Source organism: Nuphar pumila, chromosome 14 (genome assembly GCF_984573655.1).
Source record: "Nuphar pumila chromosome 14, dmNupPumi1.hap1.1, whole genome shotgun sequence".
Lineage (NCBI taxonomy): Eukaryota > Viridiplantae > Streptophyta > Magnoliopsida > Nymphaeales > Nymphaeaceae > Nuphar > Nuphar pumila.
In genome coordinates this window covers 21,284,573-21,296,992 of record NC_143262.1, presented here as the reverse complement: position 1 = coordinate 21,296,992, position 12,420 = coordinate 21,284,573, and the positions used below count along the sequence as shown (strand labels likewise).

At 39.7% G+C, this 12,420-nt stretch overlaps 1 protein-coding gene across 3 annotated transcripts in view; it reads right to left on the bottom strand.

Annotated features, from left to right (window-relative positions):
- D-CDES (D-cysteine desulfhydrase) overlaps positions 1 to 12,420 on the bottom strand; it is a 76,391-nt gene that overhangs the window by 28,905 nt on the left and 35,066 nt on the right. The window lies entirely within an intron of this gene.

Sequence of the window (12,420 nt, the reverse complement as noted above, 5' to 3'; positions counted from 1 at the left end):
TTCACACAAATCAACACCAAAAAAAAAGATGAAACTTAATAAAAAGAGGAACCCACTAATTCTAATGAACGAAATCAATCAACAGGGGAAAGAAAACATAAGAAAGAGGGAATATATGGAAAATTCCCAATCAGAGGACTGAGATCTTTTGATTCCAGCAATTCGACAGGGATAAAAAATACATATTTTAATGAAACTTAAAATATCTGAATCAGATGAGTTCACACAAATCAACACCAAAAAAAAAAGATGAAACTTAATAAAAAGAGGAACCTACTAATTCTAATGAACGGAATCAGTCAACAGGGAAAGAAAACATACCAATTACATTTAAAGATAAAAATGGTATCATTTCATTCATATTTAGATGCAAAATAACATAAAAACAAAGAAACATATTATTCAGAAACAAACACATCTACGTATAAATCATGAAAAGCAACTAGAAAGAAAGACAGAGAAACAAAATAAAAAATGAAAAGGGTAGAAGAAAACCCAGAAAATCGTTACCTTCAGATAACGATGTCTCAGAAAACAGAGAACTTTACCTGTCACCGGAAAACACAGAGGTCGCCGGCGGCGAGTGGTCGCACGGCGGTGGCTGTGAGTCGCTGGCGCAGCGGGTCGCTGATGCCTTCTCAACAGAGGAAAGAAGGTGGAAGAGGCGATGATCGACGACGGGTGGTGGCCGGAGGCGAGTGGTGGCCAGCGACAGCAGTGGCGGCGGCGAGTGGTCGCACGTCGGTGGTTTTGAGTCGCTGGCGCGGCGGGTCGCTGATGCCTTCTCAGCAGAGGAAAGAAGAAGGTGGAAGAGGCGATGATCGGCGACGGGTGGTGGCCGACGGCGACGGGTGGTGGCCGACGGCGACGGGTGGTGGCCGACGGCGACGGGTGGTGGCCGACGGCGACGGGTGGTGGCCGACGGCGAGTGGTGGTTGGTGACAGCAGTGGCGGCGGCGAGTGGTCGCATGGCGGTGGCTGTGAGTCGCTGGCGCGGCGGGTCGCTGATGCCATCTCAGCAGAGGAAAGAAGAAGGTGGAAGAGGCGATGATCGGCGACGGGTGGTGGCCGGCAGCGAGTGGTGGCCGACGATAGCAGTGGCGGTGGACAAGAGGGGATAGAGTGGAGAGAGAAGGGGTGAGGGCTTTCCCTCGCCCTGAAGCGCCTGTGTCTTTTTTAAAGACACAGGTTCTCGATCTTTCGAGAATACGGGCTCGGATCTGGGTCGAACTCGGGTCTGGGCCTTCCGATTTTTAATGTGCGCCTTACTTTGAGGCGTGCCTCGCCTCAAGGCGTACGCCTCAAGGCGCATGAGGCGTATGCCTTGAGGCTGTTGCGCTTTCTAAGTGCGCCTCAAGGCGAAAAGGGCCTCGCCTCGAGGTGAGGCGCGCTTTTTGCGCCTTGAGGCGCGTTTTTAACAACACTGGAGGTGACCAACATGTGATAGTCAGGTCTAAGACCATTCAACGCTTGTTGAACTTTTTCTTTGTCAGGAATTACACAACCCACCATCGCTAATTGATCTGTCATGCTCTTGACTTTGTTTGTATTTTGTAACTGATAAATTGTTTTTCTTTAGGATCTGAAACTCTCTTTTTAAATGAAGAATCCTAGCCTCTGAAATTTGTGAATAGGTTTGTGCTAGTATCTTCCACAGTTCTCTAGTTGAACATTCATCTGGAATGGCCACTAATACTTCTTGAGAAAGAATAGAGGTAATGTAAGCCACGACAGCCTGATCTTTTCTTTTCCATGTGATAAACTCTGGATTGCGAACTAGTTTGTTAGAAACCTCCCCTTTATCATCTCGCTCTTCCTGCAGAATGAACTCAGATGGTGCATGGATTGTTCCATCAAGGTGGCCAGAGAGGTCCAAACTACGAATGAAAGGCAAAATTTGCCTTTTCCAGGTCAAGTAGTTGGAATTATTCAATTTCTCAGATATGAGTTGGCCAAGAAAACTGGACGGAAGTGATGGGGAATCCATGAAGACAAGACGAGTTGTCTAAGGAGAAGAACACAAGTTGAATAAAAGAAATGTAAGAAAAATTGCTCAGCAAAGCAATGACCCAGACTTGTCCGTTCCTTTTTTTTTTAACAGTCTTGATATATTTCCTCAGAAATGATTTGCAAAAATCGAGATCAGGAACAATTACAAATATGGTCCCAAAAAAAAAACAACTCATGCTTTGGGATATATGCTTTGACTAAAAAAAATAGCATGAATGAACGATATATGCACCTCTGATTTGGAACAAAAATCAGATATAGAGCAAGAGCAGGGGGAAATATGCAAGAAAGGAACAACCTTCTGATTTTACGCAATCAAAATCAATATGGGGTTCAGACGTTAAGATCTGATCTGAATGATCAGATCAGACGTTAGCGTGGCCTGTTGGAAATTATCAAATCTGAATGATCAGATCTGAACAGATTAGGTAATGAAATTAATGTGGCTGGTAACGATAGAAAGAAACTTGTTTAGGGAAATAAGAAGAAAAGAGGGGAAATAAGGTCAGCCACGTTTAGGGAAAAGAAAAGAAAAGAGGGGGAAAAAGGTCACGTTTAAGGAAAAGGAAGAAAAGAAGGGAAATACGATCAGAAAAATCAAAGGAGAATCGAATCAGAGAAGAAAATGGGATTCTTTTTTGTTAACTCTCACAGGAGCAAAGGACGATAAATCAGAGGAGAAACGAATCAGAGAAGAAAATGGGATTTTTTTTTTGTTAACTCTCACAGGAGCAAGGGACGATCAAAGAAGAAACTATCAAAGAAGAAGTAGAGAGGTTGGTGAAACTAGACCTGGTCGTTAGACTTCGACCTGCTCTGATACCATGAAAGAAAATGCACCTTTTTGGTATCCGGCTCTTCTGCTGGTTGCTGGAAGGGAGAGGAGGGAGAACCACAATAGCAAATCAATAAGCCTCCAAATACACTTGCCCTATTTCTTTACGTGAACTTATAACCACCAGATCGGGTCGGGTCTTAGACTCTTCAGTCCAGACCCGATATTATAAAGATAGAGATACGGGTCCAGATCTGGACCCGTATATGCATGCAATCCAATCTTAATACTATATCTCTTTCATCCTAGAGTACTTGTAGTCGTGCACTGCACGCTAGTACTGCGATGATCGGATGAGACGGTTGTGCGACCTCAAACAATGTTAAATGCATAATGCTGTAAACACATAAGAATGTGATCGCCTTCACAGGCAAGATACTCGAGTGGCTGAAAGACCACAACATGTAGAATGGGTCGTTAGTTAAGCAACGCCTAACACACTTATTCGCCCTTTGATTTCTGTTAAAGGAGAGGATGGATCAGTACAAAAACTCCAATGAACATGGGCAATGATTCGGCCTCCCCAATCATTGGAGTTAGGGGAAGGGACTATCAGACATTATCCTAGGTGGTAGATCACATGGACTTCTGCAGAAGTTGGATGCATCCGTTGCCAAGTAACTGCCTTTGGGAAATCCTCTCTCGGCTGAAAGTCATCCCCTTAAGAGCGAACTCAACTAGCTATTCGGGTTATTGAAGATACATAGAATAACAGACGCCTGAACTAGTCTCAGTTGTTTCTACGATTCGTCTGCGCGTATCCCCAGGCTAGTAATATCGAAACATAAGTCTGTTCACACTGGTTGATGGGTCATAAGACTTTCGTGTGTTTTGGGTACGTATTTTTTGTCAAGTAAAAGTTTATCGATGAAATTACGTATGACTTTGATATCTCTGAGATTCTTATGATTATGATGTTTATGCAGGTAAATGACACGTCACACCTACATAGTTGTATTGCAGAAGATTGCTTTATGATTTTTTGTGTGAATATATTATACCTGTATAACATGATTGATAAGTATCATGAATATTTGATTAAAATGTCTTGAAGATATGTGCGTGAGTTACATGCTAGAAAGGTCGAATGCGATGTCTTTGAGATAAAAATTGTGAATGCATATGATGATGCAATAATCTAAATATTTGCACATATAACTTGAATCCTATGTGAATTTATTGAACTATATAGAAGTTACGTATGTTGAAGTTTAGTTGATTCATAATATATTATGTGTGTTCTCATATGTATAGAACTCATGCTTTGATTTCGCATGCTTTGAGGTCCTATTTGAGGAATGCAGTGTTCCTTGTGGCAATGATGCGATGCGTGGTGTAATATGCTTCTGTATGATGTGATTAAAATGCCACGTGATAAGAAATGTTGAAAGCATGCGATAAATGTTCATGGTTCATGGAACCTTATTGAAGGAATGTGTGATCTTGTATTTTGTTTTACCATGTGAAGTGATACGATGCATATTGCTGGTATACATGCTTGTGCCCATATTAGTGGCTACTGGCCCCAAGAGCTGTCAATTGTTCGGAGCAGTCGATTGTTTTGATGCATGCATCACTGACTATGGTATCTGTTGAGAACCTGATCTTCAAAGGATTATCTGCAAGGGTGTGTATGATCAAGATCAGGTGACCCGGCTAGAGTAATAGATCTTTGTGAGGATGTAGACGGCAAACTCCTGTGAGGAAGTGTATGGTCCAAGACCAGGTATACCATCTAGGGCGGTAATTCCTTGTGAGGTTGTATATTTCCCAGACCAGGTGATCCGACGTTGATCTTGTTAATTATGATAGTGGCTATCGACCCTGAGAGCGACCATTTGTGTTGATGCGTGTATCACAATAATTTTTATTGAATATGACATTTGTCGAGGACCGGGTTCCCAAAGGATTCTCTGTGAGGGTATGTATGATCAAGATCTGATAATCGAGAATGGTAGAATCTCTATGAGGAAGTACATTGTCCAAGAGCGGGTAGCCGCAAAGACGGTGAAATCCTGTGAGGAAGTGTATTGTCCAAGACCAAGTATACCACCTAGGGCGGTAATTCCTTGTGAGGTCGTACACTTTCCAGACCAGGCGATCCGACATGAAACTTGTGAATTTTGATTACCATAAAAAGTTATGGTGAGCTGTGATGATCTTCTGAGATTGATTGAAATAGCCAGTTATGAAAGTATAGATTTGGCTTTCTGTTTTAGCATGATTATATGTTGAACCCAGATGTGAGAATCAAATCTTTATTGATTTTAGATCATGTTTTGGACCTTCTATGGAAGGGTGAGTTTTTCTGAGAAAATATGACGCCTTAAGCGAGTCATAACAGGTGACAGTTGGCCGCGTAAGGCCTTGAGAGATTGGAATAAATTAAGGTTGTTCAGGACAAAGAGTTTGTTAGAAATAGTGAGAGCGACAAACGATGACCTAATAATGATTAAATATAGAGACCCCGTTCAAAGAACAAAAACAAGCTAGAGCAATGTCTCATTATGTCTCTTCATCCGTGTCGAATCAAGTAGAAGATAGCATTCTTATAGTGTTCTGCTAAACCCTTTTTATGGCTCTATATAAACTCTTGCGAAGACAAAAGTTTAATCACATATGTTTTGTTTAATCGAGTTTTGAACTGCTTACCTGCTTTGAACTACTTGCTTTGAAACTGCTTACCTACTTTGAACTGCTTACTTGTTTTGAACTGCTTACCTATTTAACTGCTTATCTACTTTAAATTGCTTAGCATGCTGAATTAAATGCTCCTACTTGTAGTCTCTCTTGTGCACCTACTAGTTTTTCGTGAAACTAACCCATTCTATGGGTACAGGTGATGATTAGGTATACCACGGGCGATGGCGCGATGCAAGACGGCTTCAAGATTTCTTTTTTCCTGCTCTTAGCTCGCGTCCTGAACGTTTTTGGGTTTTGTCACGAATTTTTCTTTGGATATCCGAATTTTATACTATTTGAGAACTTCTTTAAATGAAAGTGGTTTTTCCAAGTGTTTTGTAAGTATCATGTGTAGTGAGTTTTTGTTCTTTTAGCTAACATGCCCAAAGTTGTTAGCTTGCCTTTCTAATTTCAACAAAAAAATTATCTTCCGCTGATTATATAAATAAACTTTGAAAGGAAAAAGATTTTTTTTTGTCTCTTGCCTGTTTTCTGAAAAGTTTGCAAGTTTGAAATTTTGGGGCGTTACAGAATTTGCTTCTCAACGATGATGAGGGCATACGGTTAATAAGGTGGAAAACAGTGAGAATAGCATCCCCCCAATATGAAGGGGGCATACTGGATTGCAGCATAAGGGTATGAGCTACATCTAGAAGATGTCTATGCTTCCTTTTAGCGACTCCATTTTGCTGAGATGTGTGGGCACAAGTAGTTTGAGGGCGGATGCCATTATTTCGATAAAATTATAGTAACTCATTATATTTGAACTCAAGAGCATTATCAGTGCGGATAATCTTGACAAGAGAATCAAATTGAGTCTTTATTTCAATAACAAGAGACATAAGAATGGAGGGAACCTCCAACCTTGTTTTTATTAAAAACACCCATGACAATCTAGAAAAAACATTAACAATCACTAAGTAATAGCGACTCTGAGACCTACTAGGAACTTTACTAGTTCCCCAGACATCAGCATGAAGAATTTTAAACAATCTTTGACTCGATGGACTCTGACAGAAAGGAAATGAACTCCTGTGGTGTTTACCCAACTGACAGGCTTCACACTGGAACGAAGCAGAAGGAGGAATCTGAGGAAGAAGTCTACGAAGCTTTGGCAAAGGGACATGACCAAGACAGAGATGCCACTGATACGGACTTGACGACGGCTCTAACACCGAGTACGTGACTCCAACTGGTTGACGTAAATAGTAGACACCTCCCTCCTCATGGCCTCCACTAATCCTCTTCTCCGTCAGCAAATCCTGAAAAATACAACACACATGATCAAATATCACCCTACAGTTGTGCTCTTTAGTAATACGACTAACTGACAATAAGTTTTGAGGAAAGGATGGAGCATGTAACACATTAGTCAACTGAAGTGTGGGGGAAATGAAAACATTTCCTTGGCCTACTATGGGAGATGAACTTCCATCGGCCAGTACAACATTGCAATGTTCAGCAACAAGATTTAACTTAGAAAAATTTTTAGAGGTCCCACAAAGATGTCTGGAAGCACCTGAATCAATAATCCATCTACTACCTTGGTAATTCAATTGATTACCACTTGCAGAACAAGCAACATCAGCAACTGGAGTAGCAACACTCAAACTGGAAGGTTGGTGAAATACCAGCTCATCATACTCTGCACGACTGAGGGTAACTGAATCACTGGAAGAGCCAGTAGGAGTCTTTGTCTCAAGTTTTGCAACTTGAGCCTTAGTTGCATTTGGTTTCAAGGAGAAAGTGGGTGGGTGGCCAGTTTTATCCCAACACCTGTCTTCAAGATGCCCCAATTTACCACAATAAGTGCATTGAAGCCCGCCTCTTCCTCCTGCTCCTCGACCACGACCTCTTCCTCGAGAGTTCAAGACAACACCTCTTCCACGTCCTGCAGTGGCAGCTAGGGCAGATGTCTGTGATTCAGATTGAGTTTGAGGAAGAGTAATGGTGAATCTACTCAGACGATTGTAGGCCTCTGCAAGAGTAGGAACGTCAAAACCAGTCAACATTTGAACTTTTGCAACAGAATATTCAGATGATAACCCAGTAAGGAATCTGGCAACCATGGTCTGCTCTTGATGGGTCTTCTGCTTGGTGCAACATAGGGGCCTGTGTGCATTAAGCCTCTCAAAGGCAGATTTGACAGATGCATAATATTGGGCCAAAGTCTGTTCTCCTTGTTGCAACTGGTAAATCTCCTGCTCAACCTGTAGTATACGACTGACATTGGTCTCATGTGAGTATATATCTCGGAGATTATCCCACATTTGTTTGGCTGTGATATAATAAATAAGACCATCAGCTAGCTATATGAGGCTGAACACTATTCATTATCCATGACATGACAATATCATTGTCTTCTTCCCAGGTGACATTTTTCAATCTTTTCAACTAGTTCCTATTCTAACAAGATATGTTTCTTTCGATGACCAGAAACTGACATCATGAAGGTGTGATATCACCTTGCATAGTTAGAATCGTCTAACTTCACCGAAGACCCGTATGAAAATGGGTTGGCAAAAGCCTTATATTCACCGAGAACCTCCCCCTTTTTATTATTGTCCTGAGCACTTAAATCTGCCATATTCAACTACAGGAACAAAGACCAAAAAAGAATATGCCCAGCAGAGATAGGATCTAAACAGGTTTTAGCACCAAAACACAGCCAACTCTCTATTTAAAACAGGATATTCCACTCATCTAAAACCACTCACCAGGGTCAAAAAAAAAATGTAGACAATGTCTGATCAGACCTCAGCCGATATATGTTGTTGTGTGGTTCAGGACTCCATCAACAATACGCCCAGGTCCACGTTGAAATCTGATTCTGTTCTTTATATATATATATATATATATATATATATATATATATATATATATATATATATATATATATATATATATATATTGATCACAGACAATCTACACGATCCAAAAACACAATAGCCATCTCAGATCTAATCAATGTTTCTAGATCTGATCGACGATGACCATCAAATCTCTATCCATGACCATTGAAGTTTTCCTCTTTTTGTTTTTGAACTACACTGATCAGATTTCCACCAGATCTGATCATTGACAGTGATCAGATTTTATCATGTAAAATCTGATTTCAGATCTGGATCTTCAACGCTTGACAGATCCCTGCGACTTCTGTCAAATCTGATTCCAAATTTGTATCGACAACACCAACCAGCGAATCAGATCTCCACTTGATCTAATTGCTTTCATCCATGTTTCACGACACTTGCTGCAACTTCCCAGATCTGCGCCGATAACACCAACCAGTGAATCAGATCTCCACCTGATCTAATTGCTTTCATCCACGTTTCACGACACTTGCTGCAACTTCCCAGATCTGATTTCAGATTTGCGCCGACAACACCAACCAGTGAATCAGATCTCCACCTGATCTGATTGCTTCCATCCACGTTTTGACGACACTTGCTGCAACTTCCCAGTCAGCCACAAAAGTATCCCACGACCCACGATCAACAACAGTATCCCAGGAGAGAACGCTGCTTTGATACCATGTTGAAGCAAACGCCCAGTTTTGAGGCCAGCAGCATCCAACGATAAACCCAAAAAGGGAGAGAGAGAGATTCATTCATTGATCCCTAATCCCTTTAAATAGGGATTAGTCAAAGAAAGGTTCACAAAAAGAGTCACACATAATTTACTTAATTACGTATGACTACCCAAACTTATAAATATTACTTTTTAACAGCATTCAACCACATTTTTTACATATGAAAGCTTTACCAACTCCCAGACTTTCATTCTTTCTAGTGCCTCCAACTCTTCATATATAGCTTTCTACCACTTAGGCTCCAATACAACTTTAGCATAGGATTTAGGTTCATAGCAGGACTGTATCATGGCTAAGAACACTTGGTGAGTAGAAGAAAAAAAACTCATACGAAACAAAGAGATTCGGAGGAACTAAAGGACAAGAGCTTCTATGCACCTGAAGAATAGAAAGAGGAACAAAAGAGAGTTCAAATGCTTGCTCTTCAGGATTGGCTTGAGGAACACTGGGATTTGGCTTAGATAAGGCTTCATTCTCCTAATCATGCTACTCAAGGAAAGATTGCGTAGGGACATCTACTAGTCTTCTATTATACGTATTTCATTCTTTCTCCTAATCTTTTTTAAGATCTTCTAGAAAAGGAATAAGGAAGGAGAAAACAGACTCAAAACTCTCAGCTTGATGTTAACCCTTATAATATGGCATGTGCTCCAAGAAGTCTACATGCCTAGAAGTCCAAACTTTCTTCCCCACAAGGTCAAAACATATATATCCTTTCTGCCCCTCTAGATACACAATAAAGCAACACTTAATTGTTCTTTGTAACAACTTATCTTTACAATGGAGAGCTCCCAACAGCTATATTGAGGTTATATTGTCAAGGACAATAATGCCCTTGACAATATAACAAAGGTCAAAAAATAAAAACAAAAAAACACTTCAGCCCCTAATGGGTGATTCCTACTACAAGGGTCAAAAGACCAAAATACCCCTGGAGGGTAAAGTATATTACAGTCACAATATATATATATATATATATATATATATATATATATATATATATATATATATATATATATATATATACAGAGCACCCATATTCTAACATGGTGCAGGTTTCCTTGAAGTTTGACTTTCCCTCAAAATTTCTCAGTTGTATATCTAGCTTATCTCTAATGAGAACATCTTTCTTATTTTTTTTGGATAACCAGGGAAAAACTACCTTGCTCACAGAGTTCACTGGCATAAAACCCCAGGTCACCCTTGCCCATCAGGGAGTACACCAGTTCTGACCACATGGCAAAAGATGCTCAACCATGGGTTTCAAATTCATGACATCCTGTCAACTTGGTGATGTTCATGAGTCACCCCACCAGATGAGTTTCTTGAACAAAGTTATTTTCTCCAACTGAAGCCAACATCTAGAGATTCATGTCTTTTAGCAACATCATCTCCCCCTGGTCTACTCATATTATTGAAAGAAAAGACAATTCCAATTTCTTATAGGGATGGCAGTGTCTAAACTTCATCCCATATCCCTTCTTTTTCTCATCATGGCAATACATCATGAGTCTGTTATCTGCAGTTTATACTTGCCTATTTTGCCAAACAATGATTAATTCTTTATACAATTTTATTATTGAGATAAAAAACCCACTACAGACTCCATAATGCCATTCAGGTCTTCATAGACCTAAATGGCCTCATAAGTGGCTTCAATAAATTTATGAACCATGTCATAGCAAATTATATCCGTTCCATTTGCTTTTGCATTTGCTGCAGCTTTTCATCCACTTTCTTGATACTTCCTTGATGAAACAAGCTTCATATTGTCTCCAGTCTCCAATAGCAACTTGCTGTTGAGCACTAAAGGGCCTTATAAGTGGTTTCAATAAATTTATGAACCAAGCAATAATAAATATATCATTTCCATTTGCTTTTGCATTTCCTGTAGCTTCTCATCCACCTTCTTGACACTTCCCTTGATGAAACAAGCTTCACATCATCGCCAATAGCAACTTTCTATTGAGCACTAAATAAATACTGACTACTTGTACAAAACCTACAGGTAGTGATTTGAAAACTTTGGCCCTCAGCCACTGTACCCGTTGATGGTGGAGCAATCTCTTTACTTCAAGACTTCTAACATTAGCAGAGGTCACCTATTACCAGTCCCTGAAGGATTTAATCAACTCATATTCTAAAACATATCTAATTTAGTTACATTGACAAGAAATATCTTTCTTAATAACCTTCTTTATCATAATCAAGCCTTGTGGCTTCCTATGTTACTAATGTATTTTTTGTACATCAAATTCGTTCAAAGCAGCTGTCAAAAGGTCCTTAGAAATCCAGTGAGTACTTGCATTTATCGACCAAAAACTAGGGTTGTATGCATTATATGGACAGAAAGCAAGTGACCACAATCATTCAATACGACAGTATGAACACGATACCAAGGCAAACCCATAAAAATACCTCTTCATCAAAGAAAAATAGACACTAAGTAACTTTATCACATTGGAAAAGACTACGCGCTATGGACCTCATTCAGTGGATTATTTTGGTGCAAGGGTTCACATATATTATGTGCCGCTTGTGATAATAATAATGGAACGATTTTGTGCTGTTCGCAGGAACAAAGAGAAGCATATTTATTGTATACCCAATAAGTACCAATACGCAATCAGGGGATTGGTCCCATTTTTTGTAAGTGAATCTCTTAGATACTTGTGAAGTATAGTACTTAACCCTGTTTTCTTTAATGTAATGCCCATTGGTGTTCCAAAAGTCTCTTTTTTGAAGTCTTGGAAAGGAAGATGCAGTTTAGGTTGACATATAGTCCGACTTGTCGGACATCTTGGGTCATATGGGATTTCCCCGTTCTCTCCCCCGATCGAGATATACTCTCTTTCGCCTAAGAAAGATTGATTGAATCATCAATTCAATAATTCAGAGCATGAAATGTGCAAATGACATCGTGATTTGGATCTCGATGAAATAATACATCAATAAAAAGATGATTTCAGTAATTTTTTTTGTTTTGGTCCTCAGCAATAATTATATGCTACATGCGCGCATTTGTATGTTACGAACCTATGAACTAAATAATTGATATATGAATATAAAGAATTAATGATCTATTTTGAACAACACATCTTTCACATTTAACTTAGAAAAGTTAATAGCTTGTTTTTTGCATGGCGGTTCCAGAAAAGCGTACTTCTATATAAAAAAAAGCATATTCGTAGAAATTTTTGGAAGAGAAAGGGATATTCGGCAGTGGTAAAAGCTTTTTCTTTAGCTAAATCCATTTCTACTGGTTATTCAAAAGGTTTTTTTGTATGACAAACATATTTCA